The 26,945-nt window shown below is 38.5% G+C and overlaps 1 protein-coding gene across 7 annotated transcripts in view; it reads left to right on the top strand.

The window, feature by feature from the left end:
- The window catches only part of PRR16 (proline rich 16), a 398,943-nt gene that overhangs the window by 274,743 nt on the left and 97,255 nt on the right, over nucleotides 1-26,945 (top strand). The window lies entirely within an intron of this gene.

The following is a 26,945-nucleotide window of genomic DNA, read 5'->3' as shown; positions in this document are numbered from 1 at the left end:
TCTCTGAAACAGTAAGGTATCTAGCCTTTTACATATTCAGTCCCATTTGTTTTTTATAAGGCAAGACAGTGGGAAGCTTGGCAAACAAGCATAACTTAATTTGTTTTCCAACATGTGAGTGCCTCTTGAAGTTAAAAGACTGACTGTTGCAAAGCTAAAATTAGATAACATAAAATGCATTCAAAGCTGACAAACTAGAGTTGCACCATGATAGATGTCATTTCTGTTGATGTGAAACTTATCTTTAAAGTCTTTTTATCCAGGTTTTTTTGCTGTTGTTTACTTCTAAGTTGGGACTGAATACCATCAGACCTCACAGTCCTGTTTTCTAGTGTATTTCTTTTTATCTTAAATAAAACAAAGGGGAAAGGAAGTGAGGGGGTAACTGGAAAACTTGCACATCCCAACGTGTACAAATTGTGCTAAGAATTCAATGAATTTCAGAGCCTTAACCCATGAGGATGTTCAAGCCCACAGTGGATCAAAAAAAATTAAAAAGAAAGATTAGGTCTTTATGCTTAAACTAGGCTTGTCTGCTATGAGCCTGTTCAGCAGCAAACCACATGCTAAAGTTTTCCTGGTGATTTTTTTTCCCAAGTGATTCCTTTATACCTTTTGGCTATGTAGATGATATCTGAATGGATTACCCGTGTCACAGCTTGAGCATGAAATTGATTTAGGAACAGAAAGTGGGTCATGTCAGGCAAGCCTAAAAAATATACTATGGATTTATATGAGCTGCTTCACCCACTATTTTGTTTTGATTTTGATTTACTAAAATAATTCCTAAAATAGGTGCTTTAAGTGATACTTTTGTAAAACAAATGTCAATTTGGAGGAATATTAATATATATACCACACCTTTTCTTGATTTCTTAAGGATATGAAACAGTATTTCATTTCATATCTTAAAAAAAATGCTCTTTCTTACACTAATGGCTTATGTTTTATGTGTTCAATAAAATGGTGGGAAAGTTTCTATCCATTTGCAAATACATCTGTTCATATCTCGGACAGCAGTGGTGACACTCACGGTAGCTCTGCAGTTACACAACCAAGCACGGATGTATTTACAACTATAAACTACAGAGCAATTTCCTTATTTACTAATAGCAGAGTTCTCAAGTTATGGTGTTGATTATTTTTCCATGTTTACTCTCAACACTGCAAAGTATGAATTGCATTTATTATGACAAAATAATCATAAAGTAAGCCCCAGTGAAAAGAATTGTCCATGTAAAGTGTATGGAATATCTACTTTATATCATTACTCCCCATGATTAGACATAGTATTGATCTACAAATTAATTGGTACATATTTATAAGACTCTCTCAAAGACATTACACAAACAAAATAATTACAGAAACTCTTGGACTGCCTAAATGTTTTATCAGATTAATTACATTTTAATTACAAATTTACAAACTTAATAACAAATTTACATTTGTGTAAAATCATCTATATGAAACTCATTCAGGTAAAATCTACTAATATCATACAATCACATGTGCACACTTATATGTGAGGTACTAAGTTCTGCCTGAAATCATTGTATTTCCAAAGCTTGTTAGTTTCCAAGTTTTTGTTATAATGGAACTTGTAAAAATACTTTGTTAATAATTACATTGAAGCACATAACTGAGTTTACTGTGCAGAACATAAGCACCTTAAACTCATCATGAAAAAGAAAGCATATCACACAGCATGTGATGTTCAAGATACTGACACCTGTTGAGTGGTTGTTTTAGAATGTTCTGCATGAGTGAAAACCTTGAGGGTCTCAAAGTTGAATCAGACAGTGCATTTCTGTCACGCACGTTTATGCAAGTGTCTGAGAAGAGTGAATAAAGTGCTTGCTCTGTCACTTGTTTTTCACTTAGAAAACAACAACAACAACAACAAAAACAGAAGGAAAGCCGACAGTTAGGAGTGACAGAATTTGTAAAGTACTGATCTCAGTTTAGCTGAAAGGCGGGAGGTCACTGTCAACCTATCTGTGCTTAGGCTAGATACAAAGGAAGGTATTTAAAAGTGAAATATTTTGAGGATTACCAGCACGCCAGTGCCAGCTCCCCTATCTTTTTGCTGTGCAAAGTATAACAGTTCTATTTATTTTTGATAATAGGGAATTGTGACCTTTAAAAACCTGAGCTCGAAAGGGATGAAAGCTGGTGTTAAAAGTGGAAGGTTAGGGAAGATGCCTTGTAAAAAGTCATAAGCTTTGAAAGCTGATCTTTAAAAAAATATATAAGAAAGGCAAACTGTTGTGCTGATGTTTATTTGATAATTAATTAACATCATGCCAGAGGAAATCATAATTCAACTGACTGTATATTTCCTTTCTAACTGCTGTATTATGTTCTTCTGAATACTTAATGACTTTCATGTAGTCAGCAGCCATTCTGAAGATATTTTTAGTGGATTACTTAAAATAGATCAGTCCTCTTTGTAGCGTTCCCCTCAGACTTATATATTTTTTTATCTTCCACTCATCTACAAAGGCTTTCTATAAATTGTCTCAGCACTAATGTAATATGTCTTAAGCATTGCAGTCAATACAACTGTAAGAACCTTTTTTTTTTCTTTTTTCAAAGAGTGGAGCATGTTGAGGTATACTGGGCGTAATCTGAGGTGTAAGTAAGCAGTACTGATTCGGAGAGAGAAATGGGATATAGTTGGGTCTGTAGTGATGCTGGCAGATTGTGTTGTAAAGAGAAGTGCAGTGCAGAGACTTCTGAGGTAGCAGGGAGATTAATAGCTACAAGCCCTCAGGTGAAGAGCAGAAGAGAAATCTTCAGCCCAAACAAGTATCTGTGTAGTCATAGATGTACAAAATCTGAAAGTGTTTCATGCCCTCCTACCAATGTTGTGATTTTTTGTTTGTTTGTTTGTTCTTTGTTTTCTTTTTAATTTAAAATCTGTGGAATTGTGTTTTCAGAGGTGATACACTATTTAGTATACCGGAGTGTTATTTCAATGCCACAGTGATAAGGTTTTATAAAATGGGTAAAATACAAACAGCCTGCCTCTGCAGCAAAGGTGTTTATGTGTTCATCTCCACATCTGGGCATGGATTGTTCTCTGTGATGATTTTCACCCAGAGGGTGGTGAAGCACTGGAACAGGTTGCCCAAGGAGGCTGTGGATGCCCCATCCCTAAAAGGCATTCAAGGCCAGGCTGGATGTGGCTCTGGGCAGCCTGGTCTGCTGGTTGGCGACCCTGCACATAGCAGGGGGTTGAGACTACGTGATCATTGTGGTCCTTTTCAACCCAGGCCATTCTAGGATTCTGTGATTCTGTGATTCTATGATACCAGTGTTTTAATTGCGGTACTTTGCAGCAACACTCTTTCCTGCAGTGAAAACATCACAGCTTGATCTGAGCATTAACTACACACAGCAACAGGAGCTGACAATGCAAGTAGAATTCTTAGATGCATAAGAGGTGGTTTGAAACTAACATATGAAAGGAATATGTTAGAAATTATTCCTTTGGAACACTGTGTCTGATTTTAGGTTGCTTTTCAAAGAGAAAACATTAGCAGACTTAATAGGATCTGGTAAAACAGATTAGGATGGTTTTTGCATGGTGTGATTTACCGCATGTGAAAGTGAAGATTACAAGCAAATGAAAAAGACATAATCAGGATTTGGATAAAACATTCAGATTTTATATGCCTATGAAAATGAACGGCTCCTATTTATTTTGTTGTCTAAAGCAGTGAAATTATTACAGGATAGAGTTATTTATGCGCATTCCTGTTATGTAGCAGCTTCTGCTGCAGCTGGTCACTAGGATGCAGTTTTTATTATGACTGTTTTGTTATTACTGTAATTAACCTGTGTGACTAGCTGTTGAACAACTTGGTTTTTCAATTTCTATAATTTGTGTCATAAACTGAGGACTCTGGGGGGATCTTGAAGTGCTTGAGGTGTTATAAGGACACAAGTTTCCTCTTCTGTTTGTCTTCAAAGCCTTTGTCTGAGAGCAGAGTATCATATAAAATACTGCAATCAAGCATGGTGAGCACAATGCAATTTAGAGAGGTAGTGCTATAAGCACTGTAACTTCTTGTAAAAGTGAAAGCAGAAATGTAGTTTTTTACTATTGGGTCATCATTAAGTCGTGTGTCTTGTAGTGGTGATATGGTAGGCTTGCCAGGGAAAGCTCTTCCTGGGCTCTTCCAAGTTTTTCAGAGCTGCTAAGTCTAAGGTAATTCTGTGTACTGCCTCTCACTGCTGCAGCCTTTGCCTGTGACCAAGTGCTTGAACTGGTTACCAGTCTGGCTGCCTTTTGTAGGATAACTCCTGTGGAATGCAGCTGGAGAGAGGCTTGGTGCCCAGAGCTGCTGCTGACAGGACCAGCCCTGGGGTTGGATCTGGTTGTGCAGACAAGAAGGAGCCTGCACATCCTCTGTTCACCTCTGCTTCGGGGGAAAGGCTTCCCTGTGCTAGCTCCAACCCTCTGGCTGTGCCCTGCAGAGAAGGTCCTGGCTTCAGCTTCAAAGCAGCCCTGCGGAAGCACTGGGGATGTTCATAGGTTCTCCCAGTGATGCCTCTTCACGAGGCCCAGCAGATCCTGGTCAATTACTCCAGCCCCAGTCACCTCAGGGCTTTCTGCTGAGCCTGCTCTTGTTTGTTGATGTTTCTTTCACATTAAGAATCCCCCAAATGGGCAGAGTATTAAAGATATTCTAGTAAGTGCTGAATAGTAACATTCTTTTGTAGGAGTTGATGTTCTGGCCATCCTCCTGTGCATACACCAAGTTTTCACCATCCACTAGTTCTGGCTTCATATCTAAGCTGTTGCTGAAATGAAGTCTTTCCTAGTGGTGTGCTGAATATTTACTTTTCAGCTTCTCAAAGCAATGGATTCAAATAAATGCTGTATGTCATTTACCAGCACTGCATTTCTATTTGTTAAGAAAAAAATATCATAGTGAAAATCATGTATCTTAAATTCTCAAGATCACCATTTCCATAACAGTCTCTGAAGTCTTTTGGTGTTCAGGAGGATATAATACTCAGTTCTAAAGTAGTTGAAAATATTGATATTTATAGGTTCGAAAACCTTATCAATAATCCTGTTGCAGTAAATAAACGTACTGTGAATTACAAACTTATCAATGCTATGACATGTACATTTATGATAGGTTATACTTATTAAATTTATTAAGTTTATCAATACTAGGACATACTACTTATATGTATATACATACATATTCATAAAATCACCTCTAACAAAGGCATCAAACTGATCCCAAAAGGGTCATGCTGGTCTCAAATGGTCTGAGAAAATCAACCTTTTCAGAAAAATCTGACCACCTCAGTAGTAGGCCCATAAAGACGACCAAAGTAATGGACATGAGCATCCCTTAGAAATGGGTAAGCATCATGGGGTCACAGGAGTCAACTCTGAGGTCAGTGTGTCTCAAATAATAGAGAAAAGGAAATGCTTTATGTACAGCAAAGGGAGAGAGGCTCCATTTGGGATAAAGCCATTTTCCGGTTGGCCACGCACAGCTTTTGCACCATGGAGTGTCTCAATCAGCTCATCTGCATGAATTGGTGGATTGTGATCGGAGAACTGTGTATAGAGCTGAATACAATCTTCAATATGTTAGAAATAGTGTTGGCAGCATTGGAATATTGCAAAGTATGTGCTAGGTGCATCATATGACTGGTCACAAAGAATGGATAGAACATTGTATACAGGTTTGTAAGGACCTATCGAACCACTGTGAGACTGAAAGTAACAATTCTCTGGATTGCATCATTACTAGTAATGAGTTATGGTGTCACTGTTACAGCTGGTGTCAGAACTGCAGTCCATGGAGTGCTGACGTGAATTCCCCATTAGATGAAAAGTTTAAGATGCAGCTCTCAGCAGGTAAAGTTATGTGCACTGTCTTCTGGGATAGGAGTCATAGAATCAGAGTGGCTTAGGTTGACAAGGACCATAAAGATCATGTATTTTCAATCCCTGTGCTGCAGACAGGGTTGCCATCCACTAGATGAGGCTGCCCAGAGCCCCCATTCAATCTGGCCTTGAGCACTTCCAGGGATAGGACTCACAGCTTCTCTGGAAAGCTGTGCCAGTGCCTCAACAGGAAAGTGGTGATCCTTCTGTATTTTCCTGGAACCCACTCAAACCATCAGCTTTGACTGCTGCGTCACGACTGACTAAGCTGAAGACTCAAAACTTCCAGAGTCAGAACAGAGAAGAAGATGACTTTTCTCCTGCAACATGATAACACCAAGCCCCATACCACTTTGAAGACAATGTGGCACATTGCCAGTGTTGGCAGCACTGTCCTACCACACCCACTGTTTATTTGGGATTTGGCCTCTTCTGACTTCCATCTGTTTGGGATGATGAAAGATGGACTGCTGTCATAGCAGCTGTGAAACAGTCACCTCTACTGGAGCAGATTTTTACGAGTTTGGCATGTAGGCTCTTTTTCATTGCTGGTGAAAATGCATAGCTAATAGTGATGACTGTGTTGAAAACTAGTGTTCTGTAGCTGACAGTTTGCTCAACCAAATAGTATTATTGTGCATTCTACTTTTATAGTTTCTGTGGATATAAGTAGGGAGCATTGCTTTAAGAGACTATGTAATTATTTCCGTATTTTTAAACTTACTGTACTTAAATCAAGAACTGTTTTTGTGTGTGTGTGTGTATTTGTTGTATTGTTGTCATTGTTTGCTCTTTTACTGTAGTAAAAGATAAAATTATTTTCTGTAAATTGGAAAATGCTTCAACTGAGTTATTTCCATGCCTGTTATCACTTAACATTAAAAAAAGCTCACTGTATCCTAAAATTATTTATTATACATATTAATGCAATGGCATTTCACGTGGACCATCTATACTCAGTTTCAGAGGACAGTGTTGTATTAAGTGCTTTCGTATCATGCTGCTTTATTACTGTTTATGAAAATGTTTCATTTGGAAAGTGAAACATAGTAGTATTTTGGAACTCCAGTGCTTTTTTTGTTGGTGATCCTGATTAAAGCAATTGGCACAAGCTGATATCATAAGTATGAATTGACACAAACTGCCTCATCAGTCTTTGTATTTTAGAGTCCCTGGCAATGCTTGTTGGTGTTGGCGGTGGATGGAGTCAGCACAAAGCTCATAGACACAGGGTTAAAGAATCTTTACTTAACTTGAAAGCAATGAGATAATAAATGAAATGATACAGCAAGAGTAATACAGAGCAAGGCAGTGCACCTAACCATTACTACACGAGGACAGCAACAGTGATTAAGACACATTACCAGTTGCCCTCCATACTTCAACGTTATCCAGATCCACAGTCACTGGGGAGCCCCAGATGCAGTGAATGTTTGAGAGCCTTTCCTGGCAATTGGGAGCTCCTATGCAGTGCATCCACTTGTAGGTGAGGGCTCCAGAGTCATTACAACAGGGTCCAGCTTTTATGTCATTGTATAAACAAATTTATTTGACAATTAGGCAGAAAAATCTGGTTACATTCTCTCTTTGGATGCTGCCTCCAGACTGGACAGGGCTCCAGGAGGAACCAAGGAAGTTTGTGTCCTAGTAGGCCTTGACACCATGCTTCTAAACAAGGAAAGGTGAATACATAATACATTCTCATAATGCTTTATCTAAGCTGCATCTCTTGCTAATGAGATGTTTATGCTCAAGAGGCATATTTCTCTAATGATCATACACCTATTACACTAATGATCATGTAGCGATGATTTATAATGCTGGGTTGTGAGATTCATCTAGGGAGCAACTTGAAGGCTGCTGTTCAGGCCTTAGTACTTCAGAAGGATGTTGACAGGTGAACCATCATGTTAGTAGTCTGCAGATGGATTTTACTTAGTCAAATCCTGCTAAGATGTCGTCCTGCATCCATGGAGAAAAGGTACAGAATGACTGAAAAGATGTCGCCTGTAACCAAATTGAAAACAAACAAACAAACAAAACCATAGCTTAATTGTCTGTGTGGTATTTCATAACCGTTAAGTAGCCGCACATGATCTATTAAGAAATTCAATCACAGTCTCTTTTGCAATAGAGCTTTTAAATTCATTAAAGGAATGACAAATAATTAGCAAACACCTATTAAGATAATCTCAGACAGTTGCAGTAGCTAAGCAAAACAAAGTGAGGGAAAGGCTGTGTGGAAGTTTTAACTTTATTTATGTTGATATTTGTAATCCCTGTAACCTTATAGAATCAAGGTGCTAAATCACCTAGTTTAAATGAGTTTGAATGTAAACTATGTAAATGTAGCATATGCTCCTGTAATTACCAGAGCACACAGCTAAGATAGGTAATATATCAGCTCTATGAATCTGATTGTAGGTGTTATTTGGGAAAAAACCTAAATGCTGATACTTGTTCTCATCATCTCTTACATATGCATAATTCAAAAGATATTTAAAATATTGTTTGCACTGAATGCTACAGTTTGAGGTAGTTGCTGAGTTATTATGAGAATGTTTAACTTGCACTAGTATACATGGCCTTTAAAGACAATTCTTAGACATTTTCAATCTTAAGATTTGAGTTCCTTGGGCAGTTAATAAAAACAAATTCTTAAAATCAAATGGATTTATGAAAAAGCTCTTTGTGAGCTTATCTTTTTCATGTACTTTGAGGAGATTTTTGTTTTGTCATCCTCATAAAACCAGAAACTTAATGCCTGAAATTTGAAGTGCATCAGTCACAGCCAGTAAAGCCTAAAAAATGGTTTGATATAATAGACAAAAAGATTTAGAGAATATATAGTGGGAGGTTTTGACTAAAGCTAGTAATATATTCACTAGTTATGGGTAAGTAGGAAGTTGTTTAATATAAATTATGAACTGGAGGTAGGCATTTGAGTGGTTTATATACCATCATATGAAGTCATAAAAGGCAAAACTGTGGACTGCTTTTGTTCTGCTGATGTTATGTGACTTCATAGTACCTCAGGATCTCAGTTTCTTCAGGTGCCTTTAAAAACATCTGTGAGTTTTCTTATGTGGTGTAGAGTTGCCTTTTTGTCTCTATCTGGTTGTTCACGAGTTTTGCTATGGATCAGCATTAGGAACAACATTCACTTACATGCCTAAACAATATGATTTTTAAATACTTTTGTCTATACTACTTTATGTATTTCAATAGAGACTTCTATTTTATGAAATTCTTACCTATACGTTGGTGTTCAAGAAATAAGTTGACTGAGCAGGGCCTGAGTGAAGTCATTAGACAGTTCTTATTTTTTTCTGGAGACCTAAACAAAATTAGAGAATCACTGAATTGTACAATGGCCTAGGTTGGAAGGGACCCCAAGGATCATGAAGCTCCAACCTCTCTGCCACATGCAGGGCCACCAACCTCCAGATCTGGTACTAGACCCCATCCAACCTAGCCTTGAACACCTCCAGGGATGGACGGGGCATCTACAGCTTCTCTGGGCAGCCTGTTCAGCAACTCACCATTCTGTCTGTGAAGAACTTCCCCCTGACAGCTAATCTAAATCTTCCCTCCTTGAGCATAAAACCATTCTGCTTTGTCCTATCTCTGTTTGATGACTCCACTTCCCTGTTCAACTCAGAATCTAGTGAAGTTGTAACAAAGCTAGCATGTCTAGGTAAAATATAAAGGGCTGAAAAAGCATGTATAAGACTACAGTAATTTAATTCCACCTCTACTTCCTTAATCATGAACTTCATTATTTCACCTTAAAAAAATTCATTTTCAATAAGAAAACTGATTGAATTCCCAGGAGAAACTGTTAAGCAGCATGCAAACATTGCTTTGAGAACCTTCTCAGCTTACACAGGCTTAGCTACTAGAGCCCTGGTATGAACAGATGCTCTAGCAGATGTCATACTTCTCAGAAGCAAGGAAGTTGATGATTTAGGGGTTTCCTAACTGGCAAATATCACTCGCAGAAGATTTAGAGCGTGTAATGCAATACTGTGTTAGCTGACTGCTGTTTATATCCGTCTAGATTGCACTTTCAGATTGGTCACTGCCAGCAAATAGGTGATGAGCATAATTGGAAAGCGGTTAGCAGAAATAAAATTCATGAACACCAAACACAAACTCACTCTTTTCCTGATTTCAGGAGTCTGGATGTTTGTAGGATATGAAACATGTCTAAAATATAAAACAAAATAAGGCTCAGGACCTGAAATTTTTAGCTCTACAGCTGGTTTTAGAGTACTGCACTTCTTCCAAAAGTTCAGCAATCTCTATGTGCAACCTAGCTGGTTCAAGATTTTAATCTTAGCTGGGAAATATGCATCTGAGTAGCCATGAATGCCCTTCCCCTTTTGATCATGTTTTGTGATGGCGACACAAAAACAACCAGTTCTAGGTCTTAATCTTAGCTTGTTCTTAGGTCACCAGGTTAAACTACAACAGGTCATAGCCGTACAGACAGAAAAAGCCAGGTAAAACAGTTTGTGGGAGGAAGTTTTCAAATAATGGATTTTGCTCCAACTGAGTTCTGCTGAACTGGATTAGAGACCAATAGCCATAGCCTACTCTGCATTTTAATGAAACTTTAGAAAAGGGTGGGCTTCACAAAATAAGGTTGCTGCTAGAATTAGGGTATGATTCTTTTTGACCAGATTGAAACCTGATGTCAAGCTCCATCAGTTCAAAATAAGACGTTCTTCTGAAAGGAGAAACTAGTTATTTATGCTTCATAATTTAGGTAGTTTAAAAGGCTGATAGAATCCCTGTTATGTGATAACAGAATGCTTGGTGACTTATTCAGAAATCAGATACAACTCACACTAGAGAGGGATGATGCAGTGCTGTAATTTAGGGGAAGGCCGTTATATTTCATTCTCTCAGTTGGTGGGCAAGAAGCTGAAAGTTATGGAGCGTCAACAAGTGAGAGCTAACATCATTGTAGCATTTTGTTCAGTGGAGAAGTTTAGGGAGTTTTCTAAGGTGGGCTAAGGTTTCAGGTTGTGTTTTACTCCACAAACTCGCTGACAGTGATGATTGGTTTATCTGCTCTCGCATTCTGTGAATAAAAGACAGACTAATCTTTGCAGCTTCAGGGAGAACAAGCTGAAAGTTGGCATATTGTATATTTAAGATCATAATGTTCAAAGTAGAAAGTTGTTTTTGAGGGGCACCTAATTATTCACCAGCTGAATAAAACTGTCCCTTTGATTTATCAAAGAAAGGGAAGTTTGCTTTGAGAGAAGGCTAACTTTGTTGATGATGTTTAAGACAAATGATGTGTAAATTATAAAACAAAAACCCTTAACTTGTTTTTGCAGACTTCAATTTATATAAGACATGTAAAATTGTTATTTAAAGTGATGAAAGCCTGATCTGCTGTTTTGAGAAAAGAACTAGTTTAATATAGATTGTTTTTGTTTGTTGCTTTCTCAAGGCAATTCAATACTTTTAGTACAGCTACAGATGGCATTAAAAGTAGAAGCAATCAATTTAGTTAATTCTGCCAGTCCTATTCCTATTCCTAGGAGACTGTGAGTCGATGGACTTATTTATTTACATATTTATTTGATATGGTGGAATAAAAGAGTATGGTGTCATAGTGCCTGGATGAGAGTAATTTGGAATTTGAAAAATGATATACTGATACCACAACCAAGCAGTTTGAGTGTTATATTTTATGTACTCTAATATATTTGGGAGACAGTTGGTAGGAGGTCAGCTGCATTGTTTGTATTTCCAGTCATTTCTTCATGTTACGTTTCTACTTGTGTATATATATATCTGTACAACATTTAAGTGTTTTTCAATAATAGATAAACATGTGGTATTTTAGCAATGAATTACGAATGTTGAACTAAGATTAGTAATCAGAATTACTAATCAGAATAGTCTGATTCTTCAGCTAGTTAGAGTTTCAAAGATAGATACATCTTCTAATCTTAATTAGTTCTATCTTTCAAATCATTCCTATGAAGAATTCCTGTTGAAATCACAGTAAATTACGTGACATTTGTAGAACAGTATTCAGCTTTTTAAGCAATCTAGGTGGAAAATGAGTGAAGGTTTGCTATGACGTGAAAAACGTTAGTATGGAATTGGAAAAGCATATGTGAGAAAAATATGAAAATGTGATTAAGTTCTTGCTTTTCCTGTAGATATAAAATGCAGCTTACCAATGAAATTGGGGACTGCTCTTTCTATACAGAGTAAATAATTACTCTATGTAATAAAATTGAAAAGATCTTATGAAACGATGTGAGCCCTCACTTACATGGAATCTCTTCCCTGTAGAGGAGCAAAATGAGTGCAGATCCATTATGTGAGTCACTGACCAAACCAGTGTCATAGAATCACAGAATGGCTTGGGTTAGAAGGCACCCAAAGGATCATCAAGCTCCAATCCCACTGTGCAATGCTCCACATTTAATACTAGATCAGGTTGATCAAAGCCCCATCCAACCTGGCTTTGAATGTCTTCAAGGAGGAGGTATCCACAACTTCTATGAGCAGTCATGCCAATCCTTTATCCCTAGAAGAGAATCAGGGGAACTGCAGCCCCATTGGCCCCATAGGAACAAGCCTGGGTTTAGGGAAACAAGGGCAGAATACAGAGCTCGTGAACTGAGAGATGAAAACAGGACAGCATCAAAGGACAGGCAGACATAGCTGTGGTGTGGAGGAGGTGATAAAAAAGTAAATCGTGAATTGGATCAGCAAGTTGGAAATCTGTTTTCTTGGGCTTTTTTTTTTTTTTTCTTCTTCTTAAACTGGGTTATCTTATTTAGTCTTGATTTTTGAGGTGTCGCTTTTGCCAGTGAATGGCCAAGATATATAGCTAAATCGAGTCTGTGCTGGAATATCATGCCATCTGTTTCGTATTTTGAACTTTATTATGATTGAAGCAAAAGCTTTTCCACCATTTGTGTAATAGAAAGACATGCCCTTTCTCTTGGGACTCATGATGGTTGAAATAGAATCTTTTTTTTATTCTTCTTGCATTTTCTGGAAAATCTATGTTTTATACTTGAAAAAATATTGAATGCTTTCCCTTTCCCTCTACCCCCAGAAAATAAAACAGAAATTTTCACAGAGACAATAATTAGATAACTCCTAATGTTTATCAGTTGCTGGAGTGTGACAGAGGCACAGCTTTTGGAATAAGTGATCAAATTGTGTTTTGCAACCATTTTCAGAACATGTTTTTTTTTAATCCTTTCTTGCCAGTTTTTTCTAGTCAGCGTATTTAGGTACAGCGTATGTAAGAGTATAAATTATGAAGAGCAAATGCAAGAGGGAAAGGAGAATGTAAGCACCAAAACATTTACTGTTGCTTGTTGAAGCTTTTCCTAGAGCACTTACGAAAATAAGTGCATTTGGTGAATGCATGCATCTGAGGAAGTGGCTTTACCTGAGCCTGTATGGATTGCCAATTTAGTTATCTGTACCAGCAGAGGTATTTACCCTTCCTGCTAGACAACTAAAGGATGTTGAAACAGCTGAAGGGAAATTTGGCTGAGAAGGAAAGTGTGCTGAGGAGAAAAGCTGTTTGCTCAAGCTGGGCATGGAGAGTTCTGCTCTTTATTTTTATCCCAAGAGGGAAAATTGCTGTCTGTCACTGCTTCACTTCTACCTGATTGAGCAACTTTCCCTGACTGGTCTCTTAAGCAGTTAGTAGCATCCTACTTGCCTTTACTGAATAAGATTTAAAGGTGAGAAATTAAAAATGTTTGCTCTCTTGTAAAAATAACACCAGTGATTAAGCTGAGTCAGATTTTATTACTTTAAGTGTTGCAGGGAAAATATTACTTATGTTTTGCTTTGTTTAGTTTTAGATGGAAGATGCTGCTTAATATTTGATGTCTATCCTTCAAAATAAATATTTTGAGATTCCCAGTTTGACAGAAGGAGGGGAAGAGATTTACATGCACTGATCTATATTTCTCTCTCTTTTTAGTACTCTGCATCCACTGAGTCATGATTTTTCTTGTTTTTCTTCAGTGCTTTGGATTAGTCTGATTCTGTTTAAAGAACACTGGTAGTATGCATTGTTTGACTAATAAAGGTGAGGAAAAAAGATTTTGCAGACCCTGGTGTGAAAAGTTGACGCAGTTTATTGTCACAGTGAGTTTGTTATTGACCACTGGCTTCATAATCTTTTGCAGAAAATTGAGCGAGCTATTGGGTGGTAAGTCCATCTAACAAACTTCACGTCTTTCATTTTGAATGGAACCTTTAAGTTGTTTTTTCATTTTATTGTCTCTCAAGATGTTTTGTTCCTGGAGGCCATTGCCTTCACAGATGTGTAATACAATTTCAGTAGGTAAGGACAGAGCCAACAAAGATATCACAGATGAAGAGACTCATGTGCAGTACATATGCTCTATGAGCATTAGAGGTAATTTACTTGTGTTCATCTAGCTGAAGTGAATTTTATCTTAGCTATTGTCATGCCAAGTGATGGATCAGGGCTTGTATGTGTGCATGGAGTCTCAGGATCTCCGTGATCTGCTCTCCTACACAAAGCAAATAGGAAGCTGTAGCTGTGAGTCCTCATGCTCTTTGTGGGATAATGAGGAATATCTAGGTAGGGATTGCAACAGCTTGCACTCAGGACAAAGGGAGATAAATGGGTGAAGTGAAAATGCTTCTGATACTGCATGTATTTAAATCCTGTCTCCGATCACAGGTTGGATGTCCAACTCCTTCCTAGTATGAGTGCTTCCTCTCATAAACAGAAGAGGCATCTCTTTTTTTCAGAAAACGTCAGGAAGTGTATGGGAGGTTTTTATCTAAAAATAACAGTGATAATTGCTTTCTGCTGGTGGGAGGCTTTACAAGTATTTTGGAACACAACAAAAGGATGAAAGAATGGATAGGCTGCAGCCAAGGGAAAGCTTAGCAGGCTTCAGCAGCCTCCATTTGGTCTTCCCACTCACTTACTGGAGGTAATTTTTAATGACTGCTTGCATTCATGCTTGATGTAGAATGCCTTAGCAGAGAGTTGTGTCTTTCCTCGTTGAAATTGTCACTGTCACTGGCCACTGAGCTGGGAGGTTTGCCAACCAATGCTGGGAGGCTGCTGAGCAGCATACAGTGCAAAAACCCCAGAGACAGTGGGATTAAGGATAGGATTATTGGAAATACTGGAAAGAGAATAGATGGAAAATTGTGGTACATGAGCAAATATGTCCTCCTGTCTGGAGGATTATAGGATGCAGTTGAGAATAATCTGCATTACTTAGTACTTACTTATGAATGATATAGTTACTTATGAATGTATGAATGTAACAAGGTGACAGCTATCCACCTAAACACCTATCCAGTCTATTCCATCTTTTATGGATTAGTGTCTGAAAGAATCAAACTGGAGAATGCTTAAAAATTTGATTTACAAGATAGTATCTGTTAGTAATGTATGCAACTTGAGTGAGTTGTAGGCCTGCTGAAGTTAAGGGATGTTGAAATGCTAAAGCATGTTTTATACTGTTAAAGAGTAAGAAAGTTAATAAGAAAGTTAAAAAAAAAAAAAAAAGAGAAAAACTATCAGCAACATCAAGAAAAAGAATAAATCAAATGATGCACAATGCAATTGCTCATATACCTGGGAAACTGATGCCCAGACAGTCCTTGAGCAATGGCCAACACCCTCTGGCCATCTTGCTTTGCTGTATGGTATGGAACAGCCCTCTGCCCAGCTTAGGTCAGCTGTCCTGACTCTGTCCCCTCCAAGCTCCTTGTGCCCTCTAGCCTCCCTCTCTTTGGCTCTGTGCAGCTCTGCTCAGCAATAACTAAAACATCAGAATGTTATCAGCGTCATCCTAAATCCAAACTACAGAACCATACCAGCTTCTAGGAAGAAGTCAAACCAAGTCATCTTTATAAAAACCAATAACAAAGAATGGGGAAAAAACTACCAACAACAAACTTTTGCTACTCGAAAATGATTTTTTGGAGATCCATTCTTCCCAGGTAACTAAGTAATATAGCTTTTGTATTCTGAAAACAGAAAGGAAATTTAATAGATGCCCTTTGCCAATTTTGTGTTGAAAGTCTGGATAGAAATTATGTTCTCTACAAAGATCTCAAATGATCTTGATTATACAAAATTCTCTGTTGGTTGGTATAATCTTTTGTTGTCTGTACTGTTAACAAAGATTTTCTTAATGGAGTTTTCATTGCAGTAGTTTAAGCTGATTACTCTCTCCACTTCTTCAACGTGTAGAGCACTGGATCAGCCCAGTCAGTTATCTTTGCAGGGACACCTTGCAGAAAATTTTGAAAACTGTTTTCAAATATTCCAGTCTCTCTTTGACTTTTTCAGTGTTACTGCACTAGGCAGTGTACAATTCTGATAAGAAACAGAACTGTAGAAAAGAAAAGTAGGCAGCAGAAAAAGAAGATGGTGAGATAGACATTGTAATTTTATTAAATTTAGTGATTGATCATTGTGCATAACTTATTGGTAGTTTAAATCATAGAATCATTTGAGTTGGAAGGAGCCCTTAAAGTTTACCTAGTCCAACTTCCCTGCAGTGAGCAAGGACACATACAGCTCCATCAGGTGCTCAGAGCCCCATCCATCCTGACCTTGAATGTCTCCAGGGATGGGGAATCCAACCATATCTCTGGTCAGCCCATGCCACTACCTCACCACCTTGATCAGAAAAACCTTCCTCATATCCAATCTAAATCTCCTCTCCTTTACTTTGAAACCATTTCCCCTTGTCCTATCACCACAGACCCTGCTAAAGCATCTGTCCCCTTCTTTCTTATAGCCCCCCTTTAGATACCGACGGGCTGCTTTCAGATCTCCTGCAGCCTTCTCTTCTTCATGCTGCACATCCCCAGCTCTCAGCCTGTCCTTGTAGGAGAGGTGTTCCATCCCTGGGATCATTTTTCTGGCCCTGCTCTGGATGCACTCCAACAGCTCCATGTCTCTCCTGTACTGAGGACTCCACATCTGGATGCAGTGCTCCAGCTGAGGTCTCATCAGCACAGAGCAGAGGGTCCCTCACCCTGCTGGCCACACTTCTTTTGATGCATTCCAGGATCCCATTCACTTTCATTGCTGGCTGATATTCATCCCACCATGGATTTCAGTTTGGATGACCTCCAGATGAATCTTGTTTTTTTTTTGTTGTTTTGTTGTTGTTTTTTTTTAATTTCTTGTGAGCTAGTGGCTATATCTGAGAATTTGCCGTTTTTTTGGAAAAAATAAATTGTTTAGCAATTTCAATGAAGACCAAAAAATTCAGTGCAATAACTGAATTAGCCTCTCTACAGTTAAGAGTTGAAGTACTTCGGCAGTGAAATTTCTAGGGCATATCTTCAGATGGTGTTGGTCTTGTATCAGGCAGAAAGTTGATACTTAGTCTTACAGAGGCAGTGAAATTTAAGAGAGACTCTTCTGAATCAATCCTATTTCAGTTTTGAAATGTTACTAGTGTGTCAGGAGTGCCTTATAAGATTTTCTAATCTGGAGTAACAATTTTTTTCTTCCTTGTTGCAGTTAGAGTATCACTGATTGACAGTGTTTCTAAATCTTTAATAGATCTTTCATTTCAACCCTTCCCACCCCCTGCTAGTTCCATTTTTCTATGATGTAAAAGAAACAAACAAAAAATTGCTAGCAGGTTTACGCAGCAAAATGTTTAGAACTGATTAGAGTGCATGAAAGGATCAAACCTCTTCAGATTTCACCACTTCTGGCATCTCGTTAATTAAAAAAACAGTCACGAGGAATAATGATTCACAGTAAATGGATTAATCTGACGACAGCATATGGTTATCAAATGCATTGACTGTTTGAGGAAGAAAAATTGTATATCAATTTTTTAAATCCTTTAAGTGAATGTAAGCTATGCCACTGTTCTGTGAATAATTCAACCCACAGAACAAATCCAGGGCAGTCCATCAGCTCAGGGTGGGGGGTCCCACAGAGCAGAACTGAGGGGGTCCATCTGTCTGGTGGGAGTGAGCTGGCTAAAATGCAGCCCATGAACCTCCCATGCTTGAAGGGAGGCTCCCATCTTCTGTTTTAAATTGAAACAACAGCTGCCAAATGAAAAACAGCAACAACAACAGCAACTTTGTTTTGCTCTTCCATCCTTTCTTTTTGTACTTTTTTTTTGTCTGTCCTTGCTCTGATCTTGTACATCCTCTCACCCCCTAAGTAAGCTCTTTTTATCCGTCTGTCCAACTTCACATCTCCTGCACCATCTCTTATGGTCTCCAAATTCAGACAGCCATTTCTAGATTGTTTTGATTTTTTTTTTAATTATTTTTTTTTATTTTTATGTTTTGAAAGTCTTCCAAAGTCTTCTATTGAAGGAAAAAATATAATTATGAAAATTTGTACGGCACCAAGTCAGATAGGGGCTTGAAATTTCCAACAAGTAAGTTGATCCTGTGTGGAAGCAAAGCTTTCCTACAATTAATACAGAAATTAAATCTTAATTTAAGTCTTTAATCTGTCCACCAGGGTAGGGTAATTTTGGCAAAAGTCTGAGAGTATCACAGAACCCAAGGGAACTATTCCAGTTAGGCTGATTTATCAAGTATCATAAACAGTGAATGTACATGGAAAAAAATCTTTATTTGATACAGTATATCTGGTGAAAATATCTGTCACTGCGTACTGGGATGACTTCATCTGCAGGCAAGCCTCTCTTTGGTTGTATGCTTCAAAAGTGGTGGCAGGTTGTATTGTGCTTTATCTGTCTGGTATTCAGGCTCTGTCCTCAGCCTGAAGGACAGCTGGATTCAGAAGAAAGAATTTGGGAAAGCACTAGAATTGCAGAGGTATTTCTGGCATTAAGCTTCTATGACATCTTGTACTGTTTGCTTCGGTCTCCTGCTTCTGCCATGGGAGCCCTGCAGTGAAAACATCCTGGGAAGATGAGAAGAAGAGCATAAGTGTGACTCTGGGGCTTACAGAAGCAGAATCCAGCAAGTCCTAGTAAACACACCACTGGATCCATTGCAAAATGTGACAGTGCCATGCAAAATAAGTTCCTTTACTAGCTAGTTTAGTCTCAAATAAGCAAATGTGCAGAAAAGCATTATAAAATTTAGCTGTATCTGCTCCAGATTGTGTTTTCCTAACTAGCTTAGGAGGATGATGTACGAGGTAAAAGCCAGGAGTTATTACATCCTTATGCCTTACCCATCCATTATACCTTGTGCCCTGACGCAAAAGCAAACTAGATTTGTTTTGACTTGAATTGTTCTTGACAAGTCAGCCTTGGATATTATTCATATCCCTGATGTTTTCTTTCTGTATTGGCAACTCTTTGGTTTGACTGTTTCTTCCAGCAGTCTTAAGGAAGTGTTTCCAGTAATTTCCTACTTTGCAGTTCTGTACAGTTATACAGTAGGCGTTCTACTCATCTCTTTCTTTCCCGTGCACTGGGAGGTTTCAAAACAGTTCTTAAAAGTCTACCTCATTAGTGCAGGAAATTCCCTGGATGTTCTAATATGATATTTCGTCGGGCCTGGGTAACTTGATGAGCGGCAGATAAGCAGAGAAGATTCCAGACACTAGCTAATATTTAGTGGCTTCTTATTTCTTCGTTGTTTTAATTGTTTGTTTCATTGGTTAAGAATGAAGCTTATTACGTTTCTCAGCTTACACATTTTTTAAAGTTTTGCTGTTGGCCAATGGATCAACTATTTCCTTGATTTTCCATATGCTAGTGTTTTTAAGATTTTTCTTTGTTCTATTTACTGTATCCTATCTGTCAATTATGGATTTTTTTTTTTTTTTAATCTTTGGCCCTTGTGATTTGGTATATACAACTCCATTGCCATTGTTTACATACTTACGTGATCACTTAAATTATTGTTCATTCTTTAATAATTCCTTTTTGAGTTCCACCTGAATAAGGGAAGAGTTCTAGTTCATTTGATGTGCCTTCATAATTAGTTCCCTTGAACTCACATGCTTGTACTTTTTATGTTATTTAGGAAACAAAGATTTTTTTTTTTTTCCTTCATTCATTCACCCCATCAGATCCTGCTTATCAGTCCTTTGAGACTATAGAAGTTTGTTTGCTGAAGGTAACTGTCTTTATGTTTTACTCTCCAGGGGGAGACAAAAAGGGGAGGTTATTGAGTCTGACCTGCTTTAATCAGAACTGATTTCAAAGTTCAGTCAGGTTTGCCAGATCATATTATTTCTATTCCTAAGAATAAGCTGTTCTGTATGGCACGATTAGCCTTTTGCATTTTGATAAGTTCTTTCTTTTTATTCACAAATAAATCTAGCAAAGGAAGTCTTGCTCCTTTCTTTGTTTGTTTGTTTTGATTTGATTTCTTGTAATCTTTTGTTTCAGAATTTACTGGGAAGATAGGAAGATGCTGCCAAACCCTTGCACATTTACACATTTTTTTTTAAGAAGGATGATAAATGATCAAAGCTGGGTCCCACAGTTCACAATGTCCTATTTGTGGCTCAAGAAGAAGCTTTAGTATGACAGTTCCCCACTTGATGGGCTTACTGCAAGGCAATGCTGGGACAGCACTGGTTCTTCTGTTCTGTCCAGCAGTGTGGTAGTGTGAAATGATGTCATACTGTTCTTCCTTCTTGTTTCCTTAGTTTACATGTGACTGTTTCACTCCTGAAATGAAAATATAACCAGAGAAATAGACTGTAGGTTTTCCAGGTGGAAAATAGCTTTCTGTAGGACTAATATGTTCATATCCAAATAGATGCATGGTGTTTCGAAAGTTATTTTAGCACAGAATGGAAGCTGGCGCATTTACAAACATGATGTTGATGGCAGTACCTGAAAAGAGCTGCCTGGTAACCTCTGCTGTGGCACAGCTTGCATTCGTAGTCTGCGGACTCTTATGTTCATATCTGAAAGCCTACAATTAAGTGGAAGAGTTTCTAGGCTCTCAGCCAGGTATTTAAGAGGTCTGGCTCCAGTTTTTCAGCTTTGTGCCTTTATTATCTTGCATTTGAACAGTAGAAATAAAATGACCTGGTAGTCTTACCAAAAATATATATAAATTAATTTTAAAGCAACCAGGAGGAACTGTTAAAGTTTTCTCCTGTAATGACTTTTTCAAAATGGCATTTGACTTTTTAAAAAGAGAAAAATCTAGATTTCACCCATCCAGCTCTAAAACTAAGTACTATTGCTGACAGCAAATATTGAAGCTAAAATAATGAGTACTGCTTACTGTACAAAACAATTACTATAATTAAAACAAAACAAAACAAAACAGATATAGCTAGGCAGACTGTTAAATTTGATCACTGTTTTTATTCTCCTTTTCAGCCTTCAAATTTCCCTTCAGGGGATTCTTCAGGATTTTTAAGTTGTTCTTTCAGTGTAACTTTTGCAGTTCTTCTGAAAGATGCTATGATCTAAAGCAATATTTGAATTAACATTAAGCAGCTTGTTGCATGTAGATTAAGAAATTCTCTTCTACTAGAGGACCTCTGTCTGTACAAAATATCAGAAAGTGATATTTATCAGTATTCTTGAATGCTTATCATTTATACTTTTCCAGCCTCTACGAGAGACTGATATGTTGGCTGATGTGAGAAGTACGAATGTTTAGCAGATGACACAGTCAGAGAGGAACCACTGCAATGGCAAGCCTGCAGACGAGCAAATACATCCTTTATCCTTCAAGTGTAGCACAGCTGTAGACAGTGAAATGTCGTAGTTTCTTTTTATGTGGCCTTATTCTCCAGATGAAGCTGAAATACTGTACTGGGAGTGAATGGTTTCTGGAGTGTACAAGGGAGACTGGAAGATCTTGTAAGTGCCAAAGCTGCAGGAGCTGCAAGCAGATAACAGTGTGGTTTGATAGCACATGAGGTTTGAGTCATCAGCAGCATCTGGTTACTGCATTTACGCTACAGAATAAAGAACTTTTTTTCTGGAAATAACAAGTTGAATAACTTGAAGGCATAGACCAATTTCAGATTGATTTCTGATAAAATCTGCAAGCAGTGGAAAAGCATGCAGTGTGGTAATCCTCCTCCACTGAATCTGCATCCCCACTAGTTCCATAGAATCATAGAATTGCCAAGGTTGGAAAAGACCTCCAAGATCAGCTAGACCAACTGTTCATCCCATCAGCCTCAGCTCAGCAATCAGCCTGTCCAGATCCTGTTTCACAGGACAGCAGAGCTACAAGGTGTCATCAAAAAACACTGTGCAAGACATTAATGAATTGCTTAATTGTGGTTTAAAGTGAGACAGCATCTATTTTTTCTTTGTTCTAGACTGGTAAATGTCTAATAACCTTTTTGGCTTGTACTTCTTTTAGTCTGTGTTCTGCAAACAATGGAGCCATACCAGCACACAGAACAGTGCAGGTGCAAAAGCCACCCAAGTTTTATATAACTGACTTATTAACATGGGAGATGGTTAGCAAAAACTAAGCTGTGTGTTACCATGGAGACCTTGTGAGCAACTTTACTTTGAAGCTGAATTGGCTACATCCATGTGAGCTGCAGTAGTAACTGCAGGGAAGAAGACCCCAAAGGAGTGATGAGGGAATTTATCATTTTCATTATTCTTAAGTGCAGTTTTGTCCAGCAGCTTAACAGACAGTGATAAAAGCACTTAGCATCTGTTCTTGCTGATGTTGGTGGAAAGTATCTTGTAACAGTATTTCCATAAATTATGGAATTTCATGTGAACATGTTCCACTCTTGGTGACAAGCTGCTGCTTCTGCCTCTGGGTCTTTTTAATGCAACACAGCTTCCTGTACATACCTGGAGTCCTGCAGCTATGGTAATGAAAAATAATTCTTACTGCATTGTGTTTTAACATTCCCACCCCATCCTTGGTAGAACATGATTTGACGACTGACAGTGGTCATACATATGTTTACAGGCAGCATACTCCTGCCCAAGAACTGTTCTGAATTACAGCCAAAATGTATACAGGGATGAAAGTGACCTATTTTAACTCTCCTGGGGATACTTCCAGCCTTTTCAGTAGGACTATTCTTTATGTCTTAAAGGGAAAGCTGTCTTAGATAGCCTGTAGTAGAATACTGAGGGTAAGTTTGCATGTTTTGTATATGATATTGTATGGGAATGGTTAGTTCACAGCCTGAACCAGTGATGGTGTGCCTGCTGAAGGGGCACAGCCAGTCCTAGAAGCACATATGGAAGCAATTCACCTCTGTGACCAGGAGGGGTGGACCCAGGGTCCATCTGTCCCTAACCTCATGTAAGGGCTGGCAGCCACAAGGGAAGCATCTCTACTTGGAGGTTGCCTCCTTTGGACTGTTTGATGAGCCTGATCCTTGGAAAGGATCCTTGGAAAGGGGTGATTCCTTCTGCATTAAGGGATTGTGACTTCTACCTTTCTTGGATGGTCTTTAAAGCAGCTCTATCTGCTTTAAATATCCTGACAAGTATTGTCTGCCAACTCTTGACAACCTTTTAGAGACATCTAAAAGGCACTATTGGAAACTGGAGAACAGAAGATCTAATCACTGCCAGACATTGTATGACGTGAAAGGGAGATGACCTCAGCTGTGTTTTGATGTGTTTGCAGACTGCTTTGGAGCCATCAACTAGAGGGTTTGGGTCCTCAGCTGCTCCCTTGAGATGATTATTCTATCTTCTACCTATCCTATCTATCCCAGGCCATGCTTGGGAGTATTCATTCTGTAGGACTGTGTGAAGTTTGCTTGGGTATTAGTGATAGTGGATGAGTCTTCTGTTCATTACTGATTCATATGTGCTGTGCGTTTTGTGGACCAAAAAGCTTGGTGTGAGCCAGCAATGTGCACATGCAGAAGGACAGCTTTATTGACAGAGGTATCCTGGGCAGGAGGGTGATCTGCTCTGCCCTAGAAGTCCCATCTGAAGTGCCGCATCCAGGTCTGGTGTCCCCAGCATGAGAAGGATTTGGAGCTGTTGGAATAAATCCAAAGAGAGCCACAAAGATGCTCACAGGTCTTGAGCACACCACTTGTGAAGGCAGCTGGGCTTGTTCAGCCTGGAGAAGACTCAGGGGTGGAATTCCAGTACTTTAGGGGAGTTTCTCAGTTGGGGCAGGGGGTAGGGAAGGGGGAGCAGGGTTGAATGTCTGTGGTAGGACAAGGAAGAATTGTTTTTAAACTAAAATAGGAGAGATTTAGGTTAGATGTTGGGTTCTAATTGGACAAGCCTCTGACACAGAGAAGCTGTTGATGTTCTATCTCATGAGGTGCTCAAGGTTGGGTTGGATGGGTCCATGAGCAGCCTGATCTGGTGGGTGGCAGCTTTGCCCATGGTAAGGGGTTGGAATTAGATGATCTTCAAGGTCCATTTGAACCCAAACAATTCTGGGATTCCATGTTGTTTAGTAGTAAACAGTCTTGCCACCTTTTCCATGCTGTGCTGTAACTTAGAATAGGAAAGTATAGGAGTGCCAGTTTGCCAGACCATGCATTTTTATATAAGCTTTTCCTTTCCCAAGGGTCACACCTGTGTTTAGACTGTAGCTGCAGAGCTGTTCTTAGCTGTCAAAGGGCCTCCTCCTCAGTTGTTGAGCTGTCAGATGACTTGTGAAACCCTTTTACAGAAGATAGCCTTAAACTTGGCATTGACAAGCTAGCAGTTAGTACTGTGATCAACATCCTCAACATTCATTTTCATTCAGGCCCTCGTTTTTGCCACAAAGTGCAACAATTTGGGATAATTTTAGCAATATTGGCTGAGATCTTACACTGTTTTCACTCTAACTTTTGCAACTGACAATATGAATTGTGGTTAAATTTTATATAGTAGCTTACCATTATGGCTGCTATTTTTATTCAAAGTCTAGGGAATTTCCATCCTTCAGAAATAGTACCAATCTCTTCCCTAGTTTAAAGATTTGGGAACCTGATAGCAAGAGAACGACTTCACACGAAGTCTTAAAAGCAGTTATTTTAGCCTATTTAAAAAAAGGAAAACAAAGTATTCAGTTGAAGAAATAATACTGAATTCTGTAGCAGGCCAACACAATCAATAATGCTGTTAAAATTTTTACAGACACCCTTTCTCCTGCCTGTCTCTTTGATGCTCACCCGCTAATGAGGGGTTGGTGATTCCTAAGGTCAGTTCTGGCTGGATGGTGAGGGTGCAGCAATATGACAGCACCCTCACGCTGTGCTAGGAGAAGTTTGACATTGGATACTGAGTTTTGTTCTTCCCTTCTACTACAGGAAATATGGTATTGGTGAGGTCTAAGGGATTCTTCCAGTACCCTCAATGCCAGCCTTATTCTCACTCATCTGTAACTTCATCGTACATCTTCATTTGCTGTCTGTTGTGGATTTCACACATTCTAGGTAGCTGATCTTTCTTCCTGCTGTTATTTCTCAAAAAAAGTTTTACCTGGTTCCCAGGTTTGCAATGCCAATAGCTGATTGCTAGGCCATGCAATTTCCACTGTCATTCTGTGCCCCCCCCCTTAACCATTTAGTACCAATGCTCTTCAGTATTTTATCCTGTGTCTGCATTTTCAAGGCACTTTCCTTTCTTCTTTTTTTATTTATATGTGACATTGTTATGTCAGGGTCATAAGTATTTACTTCCATATAGCTGTATAAGAATTATGGTTGTACTACATTATTATGCAGAGGTTATTAAAAATAAAACAAAATAGATGGCAGGCATTTAGGCAATGCAAAAAAAAAATTGCTCTCAGAGTCAAATCACCTGAGACAAGCCAGTGTTTACTCAGGCAAAGTCCTAGGGCCTTTCAGAATCAAAGTCAGTGACTAACAGTGGCAGTACTGCAGTCATGAGGGCTACAGAGCAACAATACAAAGCATGTGCAATGCATATTTCATATGATGAGTAATTTGTTGTGTGACAGTGATAAAGAATTCTTAGCTGCTGGAGAAGTTCTGAATTAGTATGAAAGCCAAACGTGAAGAGATTGAATAATGTGGTAGATGTAGGGTAATAAGAAAAGGCTCTTTGCAATTTCCAGTTTGCAACCCAGCTTCAAAGACAGTAGACACAACAGATGTGAATCACTAAAGTTGTGTTATTTTTATTAAACAGGAATATAGAAGCATGTTTGATGTAAAAAGAAGTAGATATAAAAAACCCTTATTAATATTGGCTCCAAGGTAGGGCAGAAAGACAAAAACACAATGAAGAATAAAAAAACTGAACAGAGAGAATCTAGAAATGCTTAAAAGCCAGACAGGAGGGAATGGGGAGTAGGTCGCTAGCTTCCAAGCTAGCTTAGGAGAAGATTCAGAAAAGGCTAGCAGTTATGCAAACCAAGTCATAGACCTTGTGCTGGACCTTAGAAGTGAAGAATTTGGATATCCTAATGCTACAAACCACAGCTGAAGATTGCATTTATATATTCTTTTAATTCAAGCTTAATAGGTCAAGGGGGAATGGTTTTAAAGTCAAAGAGGAGAGATTTAGATTAGATATTAAGAGGAAGTTCTTTACTCAGAGTAAAAGCTGGCACAGCAGCCCAGAGCTGTGGGTGCCCCATCCCTGGAGGTGTTCAAGACCAGGCTTTATGGGGTCCTGGGCAGCCTGAGCTGGTGGGGGGCAACCAACCCATGGCAGGGGGGTTGGATGTGGATGCCCTTTAAAGTTGTTTTCAACTCAAGCTATTTTATGACTTTATGATTCTTATGACTTGGTGAAATTTCTTTTTTTTTTTTTTTTAATGCTTTAGTTTGTCTGAAACTGAAAATGAGCCCAACCCTACAGGGATTAAAAATACTGATGATGAGTTTATGTTTTTATCTTCATTCATGCTGACTTCCAACATCTAAAATCTTACTTACATTATTTTTCTTACTTATTTTCAGCTACAGTATTTTCATAAGTATGTTAAACTAAAATTAAATTAGTAGGTCTCTAGGCTAAATAATCCTAAACATGCCTTATGTAATTGTAGGCTTAACTTCTCATTATATACTGAAGTGTACAGATGCTGTTATGCCTCTGTGCAGAGGGAGAAGCCTTGGAAAGAAGAGATTAGAGGTGGGAGAGGATTGAACACAAAA

Source organism: Meleagris gallopavo, chromosome Z, assembly GCF_905368555.1.
Source record: "Meleagris gallopavo chromosome Z, MGAL_WU_HG_1.1, whole genome shotgun sequence".
In the NCBI taxonomy this organism is placed as follows: Eukaryota; Metazoa; Chordata; class Aves; order Galliformes; family Phasianidae; genus Meleagris; species Meleagris gallopavo.
Note: the sequence above shows the minus strand (reverse complement) of the source record. Positions and strands in the feature narration are given on the sequence as shown.